At 48.1% G+C, this 17,071-nt stretch overlaps 1 protein-coding gene across 8 annotated transcripts in view; it reads right to left on the bottom strand.

Annotated features, from left to right (window-relative positions):
* Positions 1 to 17,071, bottom strand: part of LOC140398473 (MAGUK p55 subfamily member 2-like) — an 841,369-nt gene that overhangs the window by 320,891 nt on the left and 503,407 nt on the right. Inside the window, exon 1 of one of the 8 annotated variants that reach the window (XM_072487193.1) lies at positions 11,493 to 11,648. The exons of the other annotated variants lie outside the window; for them this stretch is intronic. The gene's annotated coding sequence lies outside the window, so the exon portion shown is untranslated. Of the gene's footprint in view, positions 1 to 11,492; positions 11,649 to 17,071 lie in introns of those variants that run through there. 8 annotated transcript variants of the gene reach the window in all.

Raw genomic sequence — 17,071 nt, 5'->3', positions numbered from 1 at the left:
CTCCATGGGAGCACACCCTGATATAAGAATGCTTAGGGCACTCCTTTGAGTCCCCCAACTTTCAGGGCCCCCCTTCAGTCCCCCCCCCCACCCTTCAGCACTCTTCCGACTGCCCTTTCTTGGAAATGGCCCCTCAAGCCCTGCCCTTTAGCACTGCCAACCTGGCACCCTGCCAGTGCCAACAGATTGGCACTGCCAGGGTGCCAAATTAGTACTGCCAGGGTGCTGGTGTTCGAGGGCAATCCTAACCCCGGCCACCCAGGGAGGGCTCCCACAGCCTCCAAGACTCCCAGAGTGGCCATCAAGTGGAGATCAATACTAATCGGCCCCCGGCAGTGTAGCCGGTGACTCTCAGGAACCGGGAGAATGTGGCCTCAAACCGGTCACTCATACTTAGATGAGCCTAATGGTTCATTTAAATACCATAAGCTGGATCACGTCCAGTTTTGGGGCCTCTCCCGCGATTTCCCCATGCAACGGGATCGACACTGGACACCACAAGATGGAAGAATCACGGTCAACGTGTCCCAAACAGATAATTCACGGCTGTAATCGTGTGGCACAGTTCTCTTTGTGGAAACAAAGGCGTTTGGATGCCTATTTAAATGTTAATGGTCCCGATTTGAATTACGGCATTGTGCTCAGTATTCAGTAATGTTGTAATTGACCAGGCCCATTTTGTTTTGAACCCTTATGTGGGAGCGAGAGAATTCCATCTCTTCAATGCGGCTCGGACATGAACTCACATTCCCAAGGTGAAGGAACAATGCTCCAACTCACTGCTCAGTTCTGGAAGTATGTTAGCAATTTATCAACCATTTTCTTTCATTTCCATCACGCTTTGACACGAAACGCAGAGGCAAAAGTCACAATTATTTTGCTGAAAATATACCAGTCTAGGCAGTATAAAATTTAGATCTGCAAAAGCCAGACACGGTCAATTGGTAAAAACTGTGTCATTCTCCATTGTCTGGTTCCACCTTGATTAACAAACAAGGTTAATATCAGCCTCTTGCACTGACTGGCCCCACGTTAGGGGTTGGGCCCCTCATTATAATGTTGACTAGCATGGTTCCAAACCACGGATATTCAGCGACCAGAAGGCCCACGTGGCGAGTTTTTATAATGTCACTCCTGTCAGGTCATAAATCAAACTCTGTTTTATCACCAACAAGAATTGACACGTCGCAGTAAATTTGTCCTCTGCAGCAACAGAAAACTCAGAAGGCACAAAAAGAGGCAAAAGAGGAAGCACACACACGGTGGAAAAATGGAAACATATTCTGTGGAAACCTGAAATTATATTGGAAACATACCCTTGCTATTTTTAGATTAGACGTATCGGAGCAACCTGAAATTAATGTGATACATCCTCGCCGAAGGTACCATACTGATTGAATACGGTAATAAAAAAGTAGTTGACAAAAACTGAACTGGCTCACCACAACCCCCAAAGCAATTCAAATAGGATTCTTTTCATTCATTCTAACTACAGTGTGTGTGTCAGCACTGCACATCGTCAGCCAAGGGCACAATGCTATTTTAGTTGGTGGCGAGCATCAAGAATACCTGGCAGCAGTTCTTTTATTTTACACTTTTGCTTCCTTAGCACCAGAGAAACCAGCAGCCTCTGCCGTGCCTGTCTACTCGCTGTCTTCCATGCTCCCCGGAGTGACAACTTTCGAATATAAAAGCTTTCATTTGCTTTACTCATTCTGGGGCAATTTTACTTGCTTGCATTCCGAGTCGGCCGCCTCTCCTGCCTGAAGCACATCCCAAAGATTTGGGAACAGGTGAGCAATTATTTTCTGGCCCATGGGCTCCTATTTTGATGTGCCTGTTAATGTTCGCTCATCCTTCTGCCAAGTCATTCAGTGGCTCACATGTTCTTGGGTGAGAAGTCGCCCAATTTCCCACCTGACTACTCGGGGGTGGGGAAGGGGGGCGAGTTTAAGTACTTCCTTCTGGTCAGCAACATTAAGTCTTGCTTTCCCGTCATTAAAGTTGCATTGCAGCACACTGGCTATCCTTCAACGTGAAGAAACTTAGCATCCCCTTTTGTCATTCAGGCAGAATACCCTGGCTCTCACCTATCAATCTCTACTGAGCATTATTCTGGCCCTTGAAATGTTGTGGTACCAACTCACCTTCCTCCACCCAGGATGGTCAGATTTCTGGCCTTTGCCACCTGTCACAGCATAGCAACTCCCCACAATTTCCCCCCCGTGGTGTTTTTTGTGTTGCTAATTTTAGGATGGTTGGTGTAGTGTTCACAAATAGCTTTAAATTGAACAAAGCTATAAATTTATCAACACGACTTAATTGGATTCGACACTTACTCCGATATAATAGTTGATAATAAATGTATAATCTTCACTCATCTACTACTAATCCCTGCACTATTACATTAACTATGATCTCATCTCACTCAAACTATCTTTTGTTCAGTCTGTCCTCTAGCTTTCTCCTCAACCTCTCACCCCAAAGGCTTAGCATCGATGCCTTATATAGTTGTACATCCAGCTCCCTCTGGTGGTTGATTTAGATATTACATTAACCCTTGCAGTTCTTTACATTTATGATAATGTCACACCTTCCACTAACAATTCCGCACATTCCTCCTCTTTGCCATCTAGCAATCCTTGTCTTCCTATCCCCACATTTCTCCACCCTCTGCACTCCCTTCTCTCCCTTGATTAACCTGCTGCCTCACAGCGCCAGGGACCCGGGTTCAATTACGGCCATGGGTGATTGTGTGGAATTTGCATGTTCTCCCCGTGTCTGCGTGGGTTTCCTCCAGGTGCTCTGGTTTCCTCCCACAGACAAAAGATGTGCAGGTTAGGTGGATCGGCCATGCTAAATTACTCCTTAGTGTCCGAAGTAGTGGGGGTAAGGTGGGGTTAGGGGATAGGGCAGGGGAGTGGGCCTAGGTAGGGTGCTCTTTCAGAGGGTCGCTGCAGACTTGATGGGATGAATGGCCTCCTTCTGCACTGTAAGGATTCTATGATTCTCCTCTACTTCCCCTGCCGCCCTTTCTCCTCTTTCCGCTCTATCTTGATCCCCTCCTTGGCTGGATCCAGTTAATTCCCACTGCCCAGTGCTGCATGATCAGAATGCTGCACTTAATTTAAACTCTCTATGCGAGTCCATATGGGAGATCAACCTGAAAATATATAAATCTCCAATTCCGGTGTCATCTGCATAGAGATAAGTTCACAAATTAGTTTTCACATAGAATGTATTAACATTACAGTCTGACAGTTTGGTAGGGAATCCTTTTAGTCGTTATAATTGTTAAAAAGTGCATTAAAAAACTAATTTTACTTGTTAAAGGCCAAGACATTTGGAGAAAAGAAAACGTTTGCAATTTTATGGGTTTCGCAATGCAAAGTCAGAAATAGCATTCAACAACAAAAACCATCTCCAGAGATGTCTAAATAAAAGTGAGCATCACTCATATCCATCAGTCTTGCTCCAATTCATAGAATTTACAGTGCAGAAGGAGGCCATTCGGCCCATCGAGTCTGCACCGGCCCTTGGAAAGAGCACCCTACCTAAGCCCACACCTCCACCCTATCCCCGTAACCCAGTAGCCCCATTTAATCTTTTTTTTTTGGACACTAAGGGCAATTTATCATGGCCAATCCACCTAACCTGCACATCTTTGGACTGTGGGAGGAAACCGGAGCACCCGGAGGAAACCCACGCACACACGGGGAGAGCGTGCAGACTCCGCACAGGCAGTGACCCAAGCCGGGAATCGAACCTGGGACCCTGGCGCTGTGAAGCAACTGTGCTAACCACTACTGTGCTGCCCAATTCATAATCTCATTAGCATTTTGGTTCAGAAGTGTGACTCGATTTCATGCATCTAAATCTTTCTGCCTTCTTCCAAAAATACTGCATTGATGACAGGCAGCTCTCCATCACCGCCACCCCTCTGCTGTCTCTGAGTTATCACGGTACCTGTCTGACCTCCCAGAATGCTGAAATGTTCTCCAACTAAATACTGGGAAGAGCGAAGCCATGAGTGGACAGCCCTTCCTGTCCGGCATCTAATTGATGCCCTTAAATGGGCAAATCAAGGCAGCACGGTGGCGCAGTGGTTAGCACTGCTGCCTCATGGCGCTGGGGACCTGGGTTCGATCCCGGACCCGGGTCACTGTCAGTGTAGAGTTTGCACATTCTCCCCGTGCCTGCATGGGTCTCACCCCCACAATCCAAAGATGTGCAGGGTGGGCAGATTGGCCACGCTCAATTGCCCCTCAATTGGAAAAAAAACGTTTAAAAATGGGTAAATCAGGGCACTTGCCATGTGGAGCGATAAGGAAAACACCATTGGAGTTTCTTGTTTGAGCGGAAGGGTGAGGGTCCTTTGGCCAGAGGCATTCAGTGCCTGATCGAGAGACCTAGAATGGGAAGCGGGTGTCTGATGAAAGCCACTCCACCCTCCCCCAACCTTGATGGCAGGCCCCCTCCTCTATGACACCCCCTCCTGCCATCACCCACATTGGCCTGGGTCTCATGGTGGCTCTTGGCCTCAGGTGGGTGTGGGACCGGAGCAGCCATCGCCTTACCAGTGGCGCTGCAAAGCAATGAAGGGCTGCTGGCCTATGAGCGGCCAGCCAATCTCAGTGGGTGAATCGGAATAATAATCTTTATTAGTGTCACGAGTAGGCTTACATTAACACTGCAATGAAGTTACTATGAAAATTCCCGAGTCACCACACTACGGTGCCTGTTCGGTTACACTGAGGGAGAAATCAGAATATCCAATTCACCCAACAGCACGTCTTCTAGGACTTGTGGGAGGAAATTGGAACACCCGGAGGAAACTCATGCCAACATGGGGAGAACGTGGCGACTCCGCACAGACAGTGACCCAAGCCAGGAATCAAACCCGGGTCTCTGGCGCTGAGAAACAACAGTGCTGACCACTGCGCTACCATGCCACCCATAAAATTTCCCCCAACTCCCGCTCTGTCACAGGTCCTGAATCCTTGGGAAGATCTGCTAATGCCCAGTTAAGTGTTTTGCAGGCATTTCCCGAAGCAAGGCAACACGGGGCTCTCACCAGTATTCCAGCCGGTGGGTGAGACCTCTATTGTCTCCTTAAAATACTGTCCCTTGTGTCGTATTTTACCCAAAGCCATGCTTCCAACCACACTGATGCTCAATAAACAAGACACTATAAGTGGGATGCTCCGACCCCCCCGCCGGGTCGGAGAATCCCCGTGGGGCGGCGTGAATCCGGGATCTCCGCTCCGACGCCGGCTGCCGTATTCTCCGGTGACGGGTTTCAGGCGGGGGCGGGAATCATGCCATGCTGGTCAGGGGCCATTGGCAGCTGCCCCCCCCCCCGGCAATTCTCCGGGGCCCCACTGGGCCAAGCGGCCATCGGTTTCTGGCCAGTGCCGCCGGCATGAAATGGACATGGTCCACCACAGCGGAACCTGGCAGGTACGTCGGCTGGTGCGGTCTTCGGGGATGCGGGGGGGAGGGGGGGGGGGGGGGAGGGGGTGCAGGGGGGATCCGACCCGGGTGGGGGGCTCCCATGGTGGCCTGGCCCATGATCGGGGCCCACCAATCTGAATGTGCCATGGGGGCACTCCTTCCTTCCGCGCCAGCCTCTGTAGGGCTCCACCATGGCCGGAGAATTCCGCAACTTCCGGTTGGCCCAATGCCGGAGTGGTTCGCGCCATTTTCTTATGCCAGCACTGGGCTATCGGGGGATTCGGGAGTATCCCGCCCTATACTTTCAAACCCATAACATCACCCAACACCAGCCCTGCCTCAGCTGATCTGCTACCGAAACCCTCCTCCATGCCTTCCAAATTTGACAATTCCAATGCCCTCCTGGCCAGAGATCTGCCCTGTGTGGTAATCAGTCCCACACTACGACTCTCCACAGAGCAGCCAATTAATGGCCAGAGGGCAGGACCATTGTCCAATCAAGGGCAGTGGGGAGGCTTTCTAAGCTGGTGGGTCAGAGACTTTTCAGTTTGAAAGCAGCAGCAGGGCGCCATTCAAGATAAGTGAGAAAGAGAGCAGGCTTCAAAATCTCTCCAACCTTTTTAACCTTTAAATGAAAAATGGCTTTTGCAGCCAAGCCAGGAGTGTGGGACATCAACCTGGAGATTGATGGGATCATTATAGTCAGCCTCTGTTAGCAGGCCTCAATTGTCCTTTAACTGGATTAGTCAGCTAGCTGCCGCATACAGGCAGGTAACCCTGATGGCTGCCCCTAACCCCACCCTCCCATCCACCACACTTCTGGAAAAATGGCCATCAGGAAGGTGACAGTTTTCTGGAACCACTGCAGTTCTTAAACTGGCAGTGCTCCCTGCAATGCTGTTTCCTGGGGAATTTCAGGGAAAATGGCTAGAATTGGCCGTGCGATTTTGCAGGGAACCTGTAGCTGTAAGGTTGCCCCCATTTATCCTCCTCAGTGCTGGAGAACACAGGGGAGGGTGCTGCCATTGAGCCTAAGCTTGCAAACGTCCTTGCGGACTTCGGACCATGTGGTGGCAGAGGCCACCGCTCCCTGTGGCCATCAAAGTCACGGCAGTCCTGAAATTCTTTACTATGGGGTACTTCCAGTGCTTCACTGGGGACCTCTGTGCAACCTCACAGGCATCGGGCCATTAGTGCATCTGTGAGGTGATGGGTGCACTGTATGCAAAGGCTATCAACTACATTCACTTTGACCTGGGCCTGGCCCGGCAGGATGAGAGGGCTACGGTGTTTGGGCAGATAGCTGGTCTGACACTGGTGCAGGAGGGTGATAGACTGCACCTATGTCGCTCTCTGTGCCCCATGGCACCAGGGAGTCCTCTTCATCAACTAGAAGGGGATCCGCTCCCTCAATGTGCAGCTGGTGTGTGATCATCAGATGTGTGTCATGCATCCGTGTGCATGTTTTCTAGGGAGTGTGCATGACATGGGATATCCCCTCAGGTCATGGCTGATGACGCCAGCGCTGAGGACACAGGCCGCTGCAGAGACCGGCTACAATGAGGCTCACAATACCACCCGATTTGTCATCGAGTGGTGCATCAGCCTGTTAAAGATGTGGTTCCATTGCCTTGACAGGTTTGCGGGGGGCCTTCAATACAACCCCCAAGGGCCTCACACATTGTCAGGATCTGCTGTGCCCTCCACAACCCTGTTCTGCAGTGGGGTGAGGAGCTTCCTGAAGACAGCCTTGAGGAGCGGCACATGTCCTCGCACAAGGAGGATGTGCCTGAGGATGTTAAGAAAGAATCCGCTGAAGAGCCTGAGGATGGAGGCCAGGTGGGGGCAGGGGTGCGCATGGGCAGGAGGGTGAGAGAAATGCCCTCATCGCCTCCAAAATCATGGATGAAGACTAGCTCTCTGGCCTACAGGGTGCCCTCGTAGGGCATTGTGACCCCTCAGCGACCAGCGGATGAAGGTGGCCGTGATCTCAATCATCAGGGTGCTGAGACTTGGGCATCCTTGAGCATCTGCTGCCCTTTCAATTAAGGGGAGTGATGATGTCTCGCAGTGAGGAATGGTCTGTAATTCTCTTCAGTGATGCTACCTATGCCTGACTCCTGCCTTTTTGCAGCCAGGACACTGACTCCCCAACTCATCTCTGAGTTAGGTTCTGCACAACATTCCTTTGTCCCTTTGCTCTGGAGCGAGATTGGGGAAAAGGTCCGGAGTTCACTTAATCATGCCTGCATCCTATCACTGCGAATGAAACATGAGTGCTAAGAGGAGGAAGGGAGCACTTACCCTGTCAGAAAGGGGTGGGTTATTCACCTTCTTGCAGCAATGCACTCCTGCCTCTTGTGGAGGCTCCTGGTACTGACCACTGCTGCCCCCGTCTCCCAGGTGAGGTCCATGATCTTGCTGGAGGGCCTCCTGCCAGCCCGAGGGTAGATTGTTCCCCTTCTCTCCTCTACAATCAAGCTAGTGAGGGCCCCTCCGTGAAGTGTGGATCTGGTTTCTTCACTGCCATCCTACGGGCTCGACTGTAAGCAAGTGTTTTCATAGAATTTACAGTGCAGAAGGAGGCCATTCGGCCCATCGAGCCTGCACCGGCTCTTTGAAAGAGCACCCTACCCAAGCCCACACCTCCACCCTATCCCCATAACCCAGTAACCCCACCCAACACTAAGGGCAATTTTGGACACCAAGGGCAATTTAGCACGGCCAATCCACCTAACCTGCACATCTTTGGATTGTGGGAGGAAACCGGGGCACCCAGAGGAAACTCACGCACACACGGGGAGAACGTGCAGACTCCGCACAGACAGTGACCCAAGCCGGGGATCGAACCTGGGACCCTGGAGCTGTGAAGCAATTATGCTAACCACTATGCTACCATGTTGTGGAGATGTTTATATGACGTGCCACCTTGATCAAACTGCTCAGATGACCTACTTGGCGGGCAAATTAGGCAGTTTGCGGGATGGGCCCGGCATTTTTCACATGGGGAGTTGTTAGTTTCGAAGTGCCGAAAAGGTGCAGTCCAGATCAAGCCACTGGGGCCAGGGGGATTTGAACCGGTATTCATGCCAAAAGTGGTACTTTGCCAAAATTTGGGAAAATTCCACCCTGTCATTTTCTAAGAGTAGCGCACAATGCACAAGCAGGGCGTTGTCCACCTCCAACATAATAATAATTTTTATTGTCACAAGCAGGCTTTTCAGTTTTCTACAAGTCGGCATTTCTGTCCCGAACCTCAAACTTATAAAAATAATAATCTTTATTGTCACAAGTAGGGTTACATTAGCACTGCAATGAAGTTACTGTGAAAAGCCCCTAGTCGCCACATTCCACACTGTTCGGGTACACAGAGGGAGAATTCAGAATGTCCAAATCACCTAACAGCACGTCTTTCGGGACTTGTGGGAGGAAACTGGAGCACCCGGAGGAAACCCACGCAGACACGGGGAGAACGTGTAAACTCCGCACAGACAGTGACCCAAGCCGGGAATCAAACCTGGGACCCGGGTGCTGTGAAGCACTTCCTATCTGAAATTTCCACCCTGAAAATCACAGTTACATTGCAGTGTGATATTACAAATACGGGAAAGGCAACCATGTCGTACATGGCAAGCGGCAGCTGCTGGTATCTTATCTTAACTCTGCGAGGTGCAATCTCTGAGGAAGAATATGGCATAAGACATTCTATCTACTTTACATAATGCGTCAGACTATGGTCATTTCTTCATTAAAAACAGTGTCCTTGCTTCTCTGTCCCAAGGTGGAAATTATCCTATTTGCGCTTATGGACTATGTGAAGCCATTTAGCTGCAGCAGAGTACATTAAATTCTGCTGCGTGATGGAAAAGAATATGCTCCAGAAACCAATTGAACTATTTCATATTCAGTCATGTGAAGCAACAGTGCTAACCACTGTGCTACCGTGCCGCCCATGCTCCCAGGTCCAATGAGTAATCATCTCGCTGGAATTCTAAATCTTTCTCTCTTCTCAGGTGCCACCTGACCTGCTGAGTACCTTTCCAACATTCTCTGTTTTTGTGGTTCGAGGTGGTGATGTACATGTCCAACGTGTCCCGTGGTTCATCTCCCTTCTGGCCAACCTGCAATGCTCTGATCCGGACAGCGGGTTCAACAACTTCCATTCTTTCACTTTCTCGCCCATTTTCCTGCCAAGTTCTTTCATTCACGCTGCATTTTGAATCGTGCATTTTGGGGTTATTTTTCCTACTTTTCATCGTTCAAATGCATTTTTTTGTGGCCTGATTAAGACTCTGTTACCTCTAGGCTATCAAACTTAGTGACCAACTGGTACTTGTATTTAGCACATGGGACTGTTTATTCTTCTCCCCTTTCCCTTCCTTGCATAGTTGAGTTATATAATCAGGTTCACAGTTTTCCTTTCTGTGAAGAATGGTTGATACCTAAAATGGACTTTCATTCTCCTCTTTTTGCGTTGCTGACTAACCTGCTGCATATTTCCAGACTTTCCTTTCGAAAAGAAAATCTATACGTCTCCATTGCTTGGCTGCAAGAAACAATTTTACATATTGTAACATTTGCTCAGTAACTGTAGCAATTGAAGCAGCAAGGAACATAGTGATAATGTGTTCTAAAAGACAGCATAACAAAATCACACAAGGGTTAACACCTGAAATACCAACCAACTTGTGTTTTCTTTACGATTGAATGCAGCAGTATTTTGCCCCCGCCCCCCAATTGCCAAAATTTGGGAGTGTATTTTTCACTACTGGTGACAAAGGTTAAATATTCAGGACCAAAATCACCTTCCAAAAAGAGAGTTCAACACAGTTAAGACTAGAACATGATCCCACCACCCACCTCCCGCTCCTCCGCAGAACCAGTTAGTTTGCCTTACTGCAGAGAATTGTACCTCTTCCCCAAGGGCTGTTGAGCATTTAAAAATTTGATACTCTCAATTTGGCTCTACAAATTTTAATCTTTATTAAAACTAATCCAGTTTAAGCAAGTGATCCCTGCTGTACGAGAGCCTCAAGGTCAATGAATTCATGGAGAGAGCAAATACGTTCCAGCCACTAAGTGCCCATTATTAGGCTGCTCACAGGGGGAGACCCGTACTAAATCATCGGGGGATTAAATAATTTCTCCGCTAGACTACTAGGAGGTTCATGCCTCAACTGCACTCGTCCATGCATATGCTTGAATAAATATAAATAATGGTGCTGCCTTTTTTCCATGGCATATAATTTCACAGCTCTACTGCACTTCTGACTAAACATGAAATAGTTCAATTGGTTTCTGGAGCATATTCTTTTCCATCACGCAGCAGAATTTAATGTACTCTGCTGCAGCTAAATGGCTTCACATAGTCCATAAGCGCAAATAGGATAATTTCCACCTTGGGACAGAGAAGCAAGGACACTGTTTTTAATGAAGAAATGACCATAGTCTGACGCATTATGTAAAGTAGACAGGATGTCTTATGCCATATTCTTCCTCAGAGATTGCATCCAGCAGTAGGCACAGTTAAGATAAGATGCCAGCAGCTGCCGCTTGCCATGTGCGACATGATTGCCTTTCCCGTATTTGTAATATTACACTGCAATGTAACTGTGATTTTCAGGGTGGAAATTTCTGATGTAACGTGTTTTGCCATGCATGAAACAAGAGAATAATCTGAATTGGATAATATTCTGTCATTCAGAAGTTAACCCAGAATGATTTATTTCCAATCACTGGCAATTTGAAATAAGTGTGGTTACCATCCAGTTAGGGACCAGTGACGTTTTGTTTGAGGTAGACAAGAGTTTGAAATCCCAATTACCTAAATAATGATTCCATGGTTTAAAAAAAACCCAAAATAAACTTCACAAAGTCAGAAAGCAAAACAATTTACAATATTAATCTTCTATCCTAACACTCAGAATTAACATGAGATACTTGTGAATTAACAGGCGAACTAAGATCAAACACATTATACTGCACATTAAGTGGCAGATACAATCAAGACAGATCTCACAGATTTATCAGTAACATACCCAGACATCAATGACCACTGGTAGTCATATAAACTCATAAAAATTCCGACTCCCTCACGAGGGATCTCAACTCTTCATGTTTGTAGATCCAGCCTCTGAATTCCTTCAAAAGCAGCTCCAACGAGACTGACACAAGACTGTACACCTCCCAATGATTTAATCTCTCTTCCTGAGACTGCATTCCATAGGAATCACAAAGCTACACTCCTGCCTCTAATTACTGGCTCACTTCCAACAGTTTTGCAGACAACGAGCTTCAATAAGTTGCAACTGCCCCTTGGTTTCTCCAACCTCCAGTCTCCTGGCTGCACCAAGCCAAGCATATCTCCCCAGGGCTTCTCAGAGCCCTAATTTCCAGGAGCCTGCTAACAGCTCTCATTATAGGATTGTGTTCCCATTTGGATAGATCGGGCCCTTTAACTTTTGTCTGCTGAATCGCACCCTTGTCTTCAGCTAATAGAGGACAAGTGTGGCTCCTACATTAACAGTAGGATAGAGTATATCCTACATTGATATTTTCCTTTTATTCATAAACTTCTCTACTGTCCACAAGATCAAGACATGGCCATAATTTAAAGGAGAAAAGAGTGATGCAAATTAATAGTTTATAAAAATCTAATTCCTTGGCAGTTGTTCAGGTGAGAATATTCAATTCCCTGACAGGGCCGGATTCTCCGTTGCCTGACGCCAAAATGTAATTGGCGATCGGGCGGAGAATCGACTCCAACGCCCAAATTGGGACTGGCGACGGTTTGACACCGGTCAGCCATGCTCAGCCCCCTCTGAAATGGCACCATCGTGTTGCACGCCATGCGCAATGCTCTGCCCCTAACGGGCTGAGTTCCCGACCACACGGGGCACGTGTGGTGTCAGCGGTCAGGAACCCGGCGTGGCGGCTGTGGACTGTGACCAGCGCCGCTACACTTGTCCGGGATTCGTGCCGTTGGCTGGGGGGACGCCAGGGGATGGCCTGCAGGGTCGCAGGTGGCGGGTTGTGTTGGCGCACAGCTGGCGCTATGTTGCACGGCGCAACTGCTGCAGGTCATCGCCGTGTGCACGCGCGGCCAGGGCCCGGCCGTTCTCTGGCCGTTTTTAGCGCAGGAGCCAGGAGTTTCACCCGGCACCGCTGCTAGCCCCTCACCGATCCAGGAATCCCACAAATTTTCCGTTCAAGCCGGAACTTCGCCGCTGTAACGGAGAATCCATCCCACAGTCTTTAGAAATCTGTGCCAGCATGCGCTCCCCAGCTGGAGAATCATGTCAGACCCCCTTATGGTCAAATAATCAAATTACCTCCAATTCTCTCATCGCGCAGTGATCGAGGGGAGAGGTAATTTGTTTTGACGGATAAGATTCTTGGCCGGATCAGACTGGCGATTCATATGGGCACGATGAAAGGTTAAGGAAAAGGAAAGGCCATGCACAACAGCAAATGGCATTTTTATCGCACCTTTAAGAGAACAAACCATCCCATTTTAGTGAGCATTGTTGATTGCAATATGGTACTGAGTCACGTTGAGGAAATATTAACACAGACCACCAAATGCGTCGAGAAGGAGATAGGGCAGGACTTATCAGCCCTCCCCGCTGGTGGGATCTATCTTCCTTTTTCCGCCAAAGGCGTGCCCCCCCATGGCAGGTTTCCCTGGCGGTGGGTTCGGCCAGCCATGCAAAACACCATGGGCATCAGCGAGACGGAAGATCCTGCTGGTGGCCAGTGTCAAGCCTCCTCCTCTGCCGGAAAAAACATTGGATAGGGGGGTGAAAACCACAGGTTTGAGCCGACTATCAAACTTTCTGCTTAACCCAGCTTAACATTTAACTGTAGTTGAAACTCTTAGATCATCTTTGATTCCATTACCTTAGATTCCACAACATGATTATCCTTTGAAGAAAGTTTTCAGTACCTCTCAGCTCCATTCTTACATCTTATGATATCTTGTTCTATTGATCTGACCAATAAAATTGTCTTCGAGATGCACCTCAGCAGCTACTCAAACTCTACTTACACCACTAACTAATGACACTGTTCCCAGATGGAAACTGAATTTTTCGTTAAGTGCTCTATACTTTCCTTACCCTGAAATAGCACCAGCCTGACTCATTCCAACTCATTGAAGCTGCCTGTCCACAAAATGATAGAGAGATTCACAGCAGCGTCTAATCAGAAGCAAGAAAAAACACACAAACTGTTTTCTTTCTTAAAATAAGTATAAAGAAAATAACCTACGTTAGGAGCACGTTAGGATTGTGGGCAGCACGGTAGCATTGTGGATAGCACAATTGCTTCACAGCTCCAGGGTCCCAGGTTCGATTCTGGCTTGGGTCACTGTCTGTGCGGAGTCTGCACATCCTCCCCGTGTGTGCGTGGGTTTCCTCCGGGTGCTCCAGTTTCCTCCCACAGTCCAAAGATGTGCAGGTTAGGTGGATTGGCCATGATAAATTGCCCTTAGTGTCCAAAATTGCCCTTAGTGTTGGGTGGGGTTACTGGGTTATGGGGATAGGGTGGCGGTGTTGACCTTGGGTAGGGTGCTCTTTCCAAGAGCCGGTGCAGACTCGATGGGCTGATTGGCCTCCTTCTGCACTGTAAATTCTATGTTAAATACCAAAGGAAATGGAGCAATTTATGCGACACATGATCCATGATCTAATTGAATGGCAGAACAGGCTTGGTCAACTGGGGCGGCACGGTGGCACAGTGGTTAGCACTGCTGCCTCACAGCTCCAGGGTACCGGGTTCAATTCCAGCTTCATGTGACTGTCTGTGTGAAGTTTGCACTTTCTCCCAATGTCTGCGTAGGTTTCCTCCCAGTCGAAAGATGTGCAGGTTAGGCGGATTGGCCGTGCTAAATTGCCCCTTAGTGTCCAAAAGGTTAGGTTGTGTTACTGGGTTATGGGGATAGGGTGGAGGCATGGGCTTGGGTAGGGTGCTCTTTCCAAGGGTCGGTGCAGACTCGATGGGGCGAATGGCCTCCTTCTGCACTATACATTCTATAATCTACAAACTCAATAGTCTTCAACTGTTCCTACTTTGGTTGAACCTTTCATTTGCAATGTGCTGTGAAATTCTTTATGAGTTGTAATGATGCTTATTTTCATTCAGACATTTGGGTCTGTTGCCTCCGGCATAGGGTTGCCACATCAACTCTGGCTGGACATATTCCAGGAGATGGCAGCAGAAGCAACGGCACCCAAAGCTGGCGGCGGCATGACATGAAAACTATTTTTTTTGAAAAACAAAGCGTCGTCACGTTTCACGTTTCAGATTCCTTGACAATTTTCCAATATTTCAATGCAAGAAGCGGTGGAAAGTTTCAACCCTGTGGACTGTAAAAGTGTCCAGAAGGTCACGGATGGATAGGCGCGCTTTCATCAATTTGCATTATATTGGGGGAGGAATACTCCTCCGAAACCCGTGAGCTCCTCTTACCCTCCAAGTGGAGCTCTGTCGCAGTCTTTTAATGGTGTTCTACCCCCAGTTAGAAGCTGTTTCCTCCTGGCATCCAGCATAGCACTGAGAGCGCAGGCCCTGCGCATTGCAGTGTCACCCGCCCACATTAAGGTTGGCACAGACCAAAGAAACACATAAGGGGGCTTTCCCTCCATTTCCGCTGTTCCCTTCACCGCTGATGTTGTGGCGCATGGAGATGCCATCATGCACATGTGTGAGTTGGATACTGGCAAACAAGATACTTCAAGCATTTCAATCTCCTGGAATGCTTTCTTTGGCCATCAGGAGATTAAAGCTGATTCCAGTAGTCTCCCAGCCATCCCAGGAGGATTGGCAGCTCTAACTTCAGTGTCAACGTCCACGTTTTTAAAAAATGCTCCCGCTCGCCACTCCCCTCTCCTGGACCCTTCCTTTTACAGGCCTGAGCCTCTGGCATTGGATCGGATCTGGATCTTGAATCGGGAAAGCTAGGTTTAGGAGAGGGATGCGATGAGAGGGTGCGTCAGGGAGCGGGAGGTTTAGCAAGAGGGCGGGTTTGGCACAGGGAGAGGCCGCAAGCTGGAGGGTCGGGCACAGGGAGAGGCTTGAAGCCAGAGAGTTAGAGTGTGTGAGAGGCCACTCCAAAGTGGGCTAATTAGGTACCATAGGAAACCATTAACATGAATTTAGTGACACTCAACAAAGTTTCAGGCATTTAACTTAACAACATTAAAGCGAAACAAATTAAATGGGTCAACACTAAATGGGGACTTACTGTACAAAAGCAATAGAACCTATTCCCAGCTATATGAAGCTTTAGTTAGACCATACCTGGGGTTTTCAGAGCAGTTCTCGTCACAACAAGGACATACTGACCAGAGAATGCAGGTTTACTGCAAAGACCGCTGGTCTCCAAGAGTTAACTTATAAGGGGATAACAGACAAACTACGTTCAGGCTTCAGGTCATTCACAGAATCAGAGAATAATACAGCAGGGAAGAGGCCCTTCAGCCCATCGATCTGCACCGACGCATGAAAAACACCTGACTTGACTACCTAATCCCATTTGCCAGCACTTGGCCCATAGTCTTGAATGTTATGATGTGCCAAGTGCTCATCCTTGTACTTTTTAAAGGATATGAGGCAACCCGCCTCTACCACCCTCCCAGGTCGTGCATTCCAGACCGTCACCACCCTCTGGGTGAAATTATTTTTCCTCAAATCCCTCCTAAATCTCCTACCCCTGACCTTGAACTTGTGTCCTCTTGTAACTGACCCTTCGACAATGGGGAACAGCTGCTCCCTACCTACCCTGTCCATAGCCCTCATAATCTTGTACACCTCGATCAGGTCGCCCCCTCAATGTTCTCTGCTCCAGCGAAAATAATCCAAGCCTATCCAACCTCTCTTCATAACTTAAATGTTCCATCCCAGGCCATGTCCTGGTGAATCTTCTTAAAACGTGAACTTGGATTTTCTCTCCACAGATGTTGCCTGACCTGCTGTGTATTTCCAGCGTTTTCTTTTTTAATTTCAGAGTCTCAATATCTGCAGTATTTTGCTTTTGGGCAAACTAAGGTTGTATTTGCTGAAGTTCAAGAGGTTAAGGATGATTTGGTCAAAGTTTCCAAGATATAGGAACAGATATGATAGATAAACAGAAGTTATTTCTACTATTTACGAAGTCTAGGACATGGGCGCAGAATCTAAAAGTTAGAGCTTAACCTTCAGGAGTGAAATTAGGAAACACTTGCATATGCTCAAGGTGGAAGAGCTTTGGAACATTCTTCCACAAAAGACAATTAATGTCACTTGTTAATTTTAAACCGTAGATTGATAGGATTTCTGTTAAGGCAGTAAGTGATAAAGGTAGGTGTGTGAAGTTAGATCACAAAACAGCCATGATCTCATTGAACGCCTTGAGGGTGTGAAATGGTCTACTCTCCTATGCTCTTATCTTCAACCATTTTAGCTACCGATTAATCTCGGACAAAGGTTCGGCACAACATCGTGGGCCGAAGGGCCTGTTCTGTGCTGTATTTTCTATGTTCTATGTTCTATGTTCTATGTACCAAAAATCAAATGGCACTTTCCCACTTAATTGTTAGTAAGTGGGTGACACATCTGAAGCTTGGAAGAACATGTAAAT

Source organism: Scyliorhinus torazame, chromosome 21 (genome assembly GCF_047496885.1).
Source record: "Scyliorhinus torazame isolate Kashiwa2021f chromosome 21, sScyTor2.1, whole genome shotgun sequence".
NCBI classification, from domain to species: Eukaryota; Metazoa; Chordata; class Chondrichthyes; order Carcharhiniformes; family Scyliorhinidae; genus Scyliorhinus; species Scyliorhinus torazame.
The sequence above is the reverse complement of the archived record's forward strand: the minus strand, read 5'-3'. Positions and strand labels throughout refer to the sequence as shown.